Source organism: Cebus imitator, unplaced genomic scaffold (assembly GCF_001604975.1).
Source record: "Cebus imitator isolate Cc_AM_T3 unplaced genomic scaffold, Cebus_imitator-1.0 Scaffold364, whole genome shotgun sequence".
Taxonomy (NCBI): domain Eukaryota; kingdom Metazoa; phylum Chordata; class Mammalia; order Primates; family Cebidae; genus Cebus; species Cebus imitator.
The window spans coordinates 1,446,344-1,454,718 of NW_016107679.1; positions in this window are offsets into that span (position 1 = coordinate 1,446,344).

The following is an 8,375-nucleotide window of genomic DNA, read 5'->3' on the forward strand; positions in this document are numbered from 1 at the left end:
GGTGGCGTGCACCTGTAGTCCCAGCTACTCAGGAGGCTGAGGCAGAAGAATCGCTTAAATCTGGGAGGTGGAGGTTGCAGTGAGCCATGATTTCTCCACTACACTTCAGCCTGGGCAACAGAGCAAGACTCTGTCTCAAAGAAAAAAAAGGTACACATTGCTGGGTGTGGTGGCATAGGCCTGTAATCCCAGCACTTTGGAAGGCTGAGGTGGGTGGGTCACCTGAGGTTAGAAGTTCGTACCTGCCTGGCCAACATGGTAAAACCCCATCTCTACTACAAATAACAAAAATTAGCCAGGCATGGTGGCAAGTGCCTGTAATCCCAGCTACTTGGGAGGCTGATGCAGGAGTATCACTTCAGGAAGTGGAGGTTACAGTGAGCCGAGATCATGCCACTGCACTCCAGCCTGGGTGACAGAGCGAGACTCCGTCTCAAAAAGAGTACATGTTATTATAGTCTTTCTAGCCATTTTTCATGGGTACTTAATTTACTGGTTATGATCCAATTCTTTTTGCCTTTTCCTGATATTTTAAAACCATAATTCTGAAAATTCTTTGTCTTTTGAAACCTTCTGTGCCCTCTCCCATTATTTTCTTTTTAAATTTATTTTATTATTTTTTGAAATTTTTATTGAGATGGGGTCTTACTATGTTGCCCAGGGTGGTCTTGAACTCCTTATCTCAAGCGACCTAACTGCCTTGGCCTCCTAAAGTGCTGGGATTAGAGGTGTGAGCCACCAGGCCTGGCCCATTATTTCCTTTAGAAAAATTTCTTATCTACTTAAAGGTGAAACTAGTGCAATACACACCTGGATACCCTTTACTTAGGTTCACCAGTACAGGTTAAGCATCCCTAATCCAGAAATCTAAAATCCAAAATGCTCCAATGAGCATTTCCTTTGAGTGTGATGTTGAAACTCAGAAACTTGGATTTTGGAGCAGTTTGGATTTTTCAGATTAGGAATGCTCAACCTGTAAGTATAATGCAGATACTCCAAAATGAGAAAAAAATCTGACCTCTGAAATACTTCTGGGCCCAAGCATTAGATTCTGAACCTGTAGTTAATATTTTGCCACGTTTGCTTTATGTTTCTTTGTCTCTCTTTGTCTCTGTTTCTGTCCCTATCTCTTTCTCTTTGCTGTAACATTTGATATATGATGCTGACATCATGACAGTTCCCCATGAATTATATAAGCTTGTATCTTTTAATTACAAGGGAGTTTAACATTTATATAATGTTATCTAATATACAGACCATAATCAAATTTTCTCAGTAATGTTATAACTCACCCATCTCCCACCTTGAAGGATTCAGTCAAGTATTCCCCTTTGTAACTAATAAGTGATTTATGGGGTGATACTTAAATATTAGGTGACTGTCTGTCCCCAACAGCCTTTCATTCAGTGGATTTGGCATCCATCAATAATCCTTGCCTAAATTCCATTTTTATTTTAAAACCTTTTTTATTTTGAAATATAAAACAAGCTGGAAAGTGCATAGAACATAAACTTAGAGCTTTATGAATTATAGTAAAGTGAACACCTGTGTACCATTTCTGACACCAAGGAGAACATTACCATCGCTGTAGAATTTCCTTACACTGAGGAAAACATTACCAGCACTGTAGAATTTCCCTTTTCCTCCAAAGGTAACCAAATATTCTGACTTTAAGGTACTTATTTCCTTCTTTTCTTTAACAGTATAGCAAAGTGTGGCCTGTTTCTGAATTTTATATAAGTATAATCATTCAGTGTATATTCTTTTATGTCTGGCTTCTTATATACCTTTTTACAGTTCCACACTTCTTGTGTAATATAGCTATAGTTCATTAATTGGCATGGCCGTGTCATTCTGTTGTATGAATACGCTGTATAATTTATTTGCTCTGCTGTTAATACTTATTTTGGTTGTTTCTAGTTTTGGCTTTTATGCACAAAACTTTTGTGAATGTTCTGCACATGTTTCCCTGGGCATAGAAGCATGCATTTTTCTTGGGCATATACATAGAAACAGTCATAGAGTATGTATACATGGTTAGATTTAGAAGAAAACTTTTTTTTCCAGCTTACACTTCCTATAGCAATATATTCAAGTTTCCATTTCTCCACGTCCTCCCTAACACTCAGTATTGTTATTTCTTTCATTTTACCTATTCTGTTGGTGTGTGTAGTTGCATCTTTTGGTTTTAAGTTGCATTATGATTTTTTTCTCTTATGTTCACTGACTGTTTGGATTTCCCCTTTAGTGAAGTGCCTGTTCAGGCCTCTTAGATGTTTTTCTTTTTTTCATGCTTTTCTTTTTCTTTGGCTTAAATTCCCTTTTCTGTGGTTTTAGGGATGCTTAGTGGTTTATACTTTATATATCCTGCATATGAGGTAGTAGCACAGGTTCAGGTTTTATGTAGGAATTTTTAATTGCTGAGCACTGTTATTTCAAAGATCATTTTTATTTTTGAAGGCAGTATATGATATTGTGGAATTAAGTTGTCGTATTGGAGGGAATGATGGCTATATAATATTCTTATCAATTAAAGATGCATATTGAAGGATATAAGGCTGAAATAACATGAGGGCTGGTATTTATTTTATTTATTTATTTTTGAGACTGAGTCTTGCTCTGTTGCCTAGGCTGGAGTGCAGTGGCACAATCTTGGCTCACTGCAGCCTCCATCTCCTGGGGCAAGCTATTCTCTGCCTCAGCCTCCTGAGTAACTGGGATTACAGGTGCCTGCTACCATACCAGGCTAAATTTTTTGTATTTTTGGTAGAGTCAAGCTTTCACTGTATTGGCCAGGCTGGTCTTGAACTCCTGACCTTGTGATCCACCCACCTCTGCCTCTCAAGTGCTGGGATTACAGGTGTGAGTCACTGTGCCCTGCCATGTTTTTCAGTTACTTAAGGAAATAGAGCAGGATGGATATAGATGAAAGAAGATGGGTTATACACCCCGTCACACACACACTTTTTTTTTTTTTTTTTGAGACAGTTTTGCTCTGTCACCCAGGTTGGCATGCAATGGCATGGTCATGGCTAACTGCAGCTTTGACCTCCTGGGCTCAAACAGTCTTCCTGCATCAGCCTTCTATGTAGTTGGGACTACCTGCAAGCGCCACCATGCCTAGCTAATTAAAAATTTTTTTTTCTATAGAGACAGGGTCTTTTTATGTTGCCCAGGCTGATCTCAAACTCCTGGGAGCAAGTGATCCTCCCTCCTCAGCCTCCCAAAATGTTGGGATTACAGATGTGAGCCACTGCACCCAGCCTAGCAAAATATTTATAATTGAAGCTAGATGACAGACTGGTGTTTTAAATACACCTATGTTTGAAATATTAAAAATAAAAGTTAAAAAAGGGAAAAATAGCCTTTCTTCATTCTGCATCTGAATTTTTATTATTATAAGTAATCTCTTATGTTGAGAATGTGTTGTTTATTAAAGTACTATATGTACATGTAGGAATATTGAAAAATACAGAAAAACATAAAGAAGAGAATAAAAAATTGCTCATAAAGTTACCAAACAGGAATAACCTTTTTATGATTTCCTTTTGCTCTGTTTTATGTGAGTGTGTGTATATGTGCATGCCTGTGTTTGTTCATGTTTACCACCAAAGAGTTAGGAAGGTTTTTGCATTTTTTTGGTTTTGAAGTATTTCTAATATTGCTTTCCAGAAGGATCATTTCAATTTCTTTTAGCGTAAGCCACATCTAGACTACCAGTTTCCAATCGTACCTTGTATTAAATGGTAGCTAGATTTTATTTTTTGTTTCAGTTTCAAGTGTATTCTTTGCTGATTTATTCTTTAGTGATAATAAATCTCTTATGAACTAAAGATAAGTTTAGGTGTTGTGGGCAGGTCATTAGATTTTGCCCATAGGCAAGGCCAAGTTATGCACATGTGTGATAAAGATGAGGTCTCAGATGGAGGCCAAGAGCAGCTTCTAGCGGTTAGAGCAATTGTCTGGGAAGGGTGTGGCAAGTAGAACATGTAGGAAATTGATGGTGAGGGATGTGGGCAGAGATGGAGTGGGCGAATTAGAAACATTTGTGTGGGTCTGTTATCTTTAGGTTTCCTTGAAGAATGTGGCATCTTGCCTTGTTAAACCAGCTTCTGTGCGATTTCCACTGGAATGGGTGAGGCTGCCTAAGTACTGTTGGCCTAAACTTAACAAAACAGGGGCCCAGAGTGGGTCAGGTGCTTTTCGAAGAAAGTTGGGAGACTAGTAAAAGGGCCATGGCATTCTCTTATCCCCACACTAATGTTAAAGAAGTCATTATGCATAATCAGTCTCATAGTTGTGGAAATATGTAAAACTAGGTCTTTGTCAACTACATATTGCCCCTGAGCTGGTGGGCATATTTTGTACCTTCTCCATAGTTTCCTCCTGTGGATGGTATCGTGGCAAACATTCAGGCTTCTGAGTGGAAGGTTGAGCTGATGGGTCATCCGGATCCTGAACTGAAAGTTGCCTGAGTGCTCTAAAATAAAATAAAGCTCAATCTAAGTTTTTTTTTCTTTTTAAACCACCTCTTAAGATAATTAACCTTTTTGCTATTTTTGCATACATAATTTGTTCCTTATTTTTGGAACAAAAATATATATTTTGTTTCGTATTTTTGCATATATAATAAAGAGTTAGAAATAGCATGTTTGGGATCATTTTCAGAACAATTGATATAAAAATGTCCTGAATTAGCTTTATGTATTTGATAGTGAACTAGCATAAGCATTGACTGTAAAGATGAGATTGATAGACTTTGGTTTGCAGTGCTTATCAATTTACTGCTTATGTTTGAAAGCCATTTACTCATTGGCATTTCTTCAAGGGAACATTGACTTTAGACTTCAGATTTGAGTAACTTTTGTTATTAAAATCCAATGAACAAAATCCACTGGTTTGTAAACATGCAGTTTAAAAACATCCTCATCATTTACAGGTTTTAGAGCCAGGAATCTATCACTTTGGTAGGACCTACCAGGCAGTATTTTACAGAATTTCTGCAGCCTCTGTGGAAACATTTAGCAGGTTCTGAGCTGGACTGACATTTTCAATGCTTTGTAGCATAAAGAAAGACACAAAGAAAGAGAGAAGTGTTGTAAACTGCTTCTGGTAAATAAAACCAATCACACTCAAGACATCTAAATTCAAACAAATGAAAAATAACTTGTATTTACCCCCCTTGAGGCAGACAAAGAATAACAAAAAGAGTGCATTAAAGGGTATGAATGAAGGGTGAGTGCAATAATAGCTTACTATCAGGGATGTTTGAATTCATTGTAATGAATGTGCATTTAAAGAGCCCACGGATTGTTTTGCAAGTGACTGTCCTATCTTTACATTGTTTAATTCTTTAGTTCAGTATTTAAATTGTATCAAAATGATTTCATATGATTCATGGCATTATATTGAAAGGAATTACAGAGTTATCAAATTGCAGTTTCCTTTTTCTTGAATTTCTATTGATGGCTATTTCCTTTAATCTCAAAAGAGTGGTAAGAAAATCGTAGCCTTTTTTTGGTGGGGGTGGTAGTTCTTGTACTCGGTGTGGGGAGATAAGAGAAATAATTGGTGCAGGGTTCAAAGATGTATCTGCATCCTGCTTCTCAAATGGTTCATAGACTTAGTAGGGGGAAGGGACGGTTAGTGCAGTGAGCTTGACTCTTTGCACCCTGTGGGAGAGGCCCTATGAGGAGGCCTGCATTCAAGGAAGACTTTCTGGAGGGGGAGGACATCTGAACTTGGCCTTGATGATTAAGTTCCAGTGAAAGGAGAGAGAGTGGAAGGTGGGATAGGAGCTAGCTAAATTGAAGGGTGAGACCACACCTAATAGTCTCAGTATTTTTGCTGAAGTTGCAGGTCGTTTGCTGAGCCGGAGCATAGGAGGGTGAGGCAAAACTGGAATAGCAGCTGTGGGTTATGGAGAGAGGCTTGAGATAGGGCTGTGGGCCTGTGTCATGGATCTGACCCATGGCCCCTCAGCAGCTTCACCTGCCCTGTTCCAGAGTCTGAATTTTGTCTCTTAGCCTCAGGCAAATCTTTTAAGGAGCAGAGAAGGTGCCTTTGTAGTTTTGATCCAGGCTGGGATATAGCATAGGAATCAGGAGTGAGGTTTTTCATGGATGAGATCAGAATAATCAGCTTTGATAGGAGAGGGAGAAGGGCCTGGAAATCCCCTGGCTTGAGTCTTGGCCTCTCATTCATTCTTTTGTATATATTATCGTACTTTAGGTTCTGGGGTACATGTGCAGATCATGCAGGATTGTTGCATAGGTACATACATGGCAATGTGGTTTGCTGCCTCCATCCCCCTGTCATCTATAGATCTGGCCTGGCATTTCTCCCCAAGTTATTCCTCCCCAACTCCCTACCCCCCGCTGTCCCTCCGCTAGTCCCCACCAACAGACCCCAGTGTGTGATGCTCCCCTCCCTTTGTCCATGTGTTCTCATTGTTCAACACCCTCCTATGAGTGAGAACATGGGGTGTTTGATTTTCTGTTCTTGTGTCAGTTTGCTGAGACTGATGCTTTCCAGATTCATCCATGTCCCTATAAAGGATATGAACTCATCCTTTTTTATGGCTGCATAGTATTCCATGGTGTATATGTGCCACATTTTCCTTGTCCAGCCTACCATTGATAGACATTTAGGTTGGTTCCAGGTCTTTGCTATTGTAAACAATGCTGAAGTGAACATACATATGCATGTGTCTTTTTCTTTCCTTTTTTAAATTTCTGTTTTATTTTTTTCTTTTGCATGTGTCTTTATAATAGACCAATTTATAATCCTTTGGATATATACCCAGTAATGGGATTGCTGGGTTCTGCTTCATTGCTTAGGGTGGTGGCGTGGTCTTGGCTCACTCTAACCTCCCCACCCCCCGCCTGGGGTTCAAGCAGTTCTCCTGCTTCAGCCTCCTGAGTGTCTGGGATTATATGCGCATGCTACCACACTGGGCTAATTTTTGTGTTTTTAGCAGATACAGGGTTTCGCCATGTTGGCCAGACTGGTCTTGAACTCCTGGCCTCAAGTGATCTGCCTGCCTTGGGCACCCAAAGTGCTGGGATTACAGGTGTGAGCCCCAGCACCTGGCTGGCCCCTCTTTTATTTTGTTGCTGCTTTCGTCGCTTGATTTCCTTAGGTTACACTAAAAAATCCGAACACTTAGGTTCTACTAAAAAATGTGAACACTTGGGGCAGTAACCTATGGCAGCAGTAATACAGCTTAAGCAACTTATTATTTTTAAAACCGAAATACCAAGACTCTCAAAGGCGTGGGGTGAATCCAGCCTTTGGGTATATGATGAAGAGTTAGGGTTTGTCAAGTTCTGCTTTTTGCTGGTTTTTGTAATAAAGCATTATTGGAGCACAGTCTTATTTTTTCATTTATATATTGTGTATTTTTGCATTACAGTGGCAGAGGTGAGTTAGTTGTGACAGGGATTATATGACCATCAAAGCTTAAAATGTTTACTGTTTCTTTGCAGAAAATATTTGTCAGCCTCTTATATAGAGGACACTTATTTGTTCTTGGGGGAAGGATCTACAAATCCTTTTTGAGATAGATGGGATATAAATAAAATTTAAATGTTCTCAGGAGGATGAGATTAATATAATTGACTACATTGATTCATTGTAAATGAAATTGGAGCCTTTGGTGATTTCAGGAACCTTCTGTAGTTAAAAAAAGATCTTAGAAATAGAGCCATCTTTGGTCCTGTGTAAGTCCTAGATGATTCTCTGGAAACAGTACACATACAGGAGGAACTTAAGATCTGATCTTTTTTTTTTATTATGTTTCACTAATGGCTAGTCGGTGGATGAAGTTTTAATTAGCCATTGTGAACTGCCTTCAGATTAAAATACTCAGCACTCTGTTAGAAACAGCATGGGAAAAGAAATAAAAAAAAAAAAAGAGAAGCAGCGTGGGATTTTCTTTGGGAAACAAAACAAACACACAAAGATAAAGATAAAAGAGATAAAAGAGGGACAGAGAGAAAAAAAGTCCTACAACTGTGTGGAGTGATAAGATTTGGCTAAAGGACCTGCAAGTCAGCAGATGTCTATCTAAAAGACAGAAGATACAACATTTCTGAGGTGGCCAGTAGCCATGTACACCTGCATCCACCTTCAGAGCTGCATCTCTCTTTTTCAGTGTAAGAACTAGGTGGGAATAGACATCGACATTACCTATCTTAGTGCAGTGACAAAGGAAGTCATCAAGCTCGTGTTTGATGCTATTTTGGGCTGCATTTCTAGCAATATCTATCATATTGCATAATGATGATTCTTCTAATGATAACTTTATTAAATAGAGGTATAAAATGAAGTTCTATATGTTTTACTCATGCTGGCTATTATCTTCATAATCTATA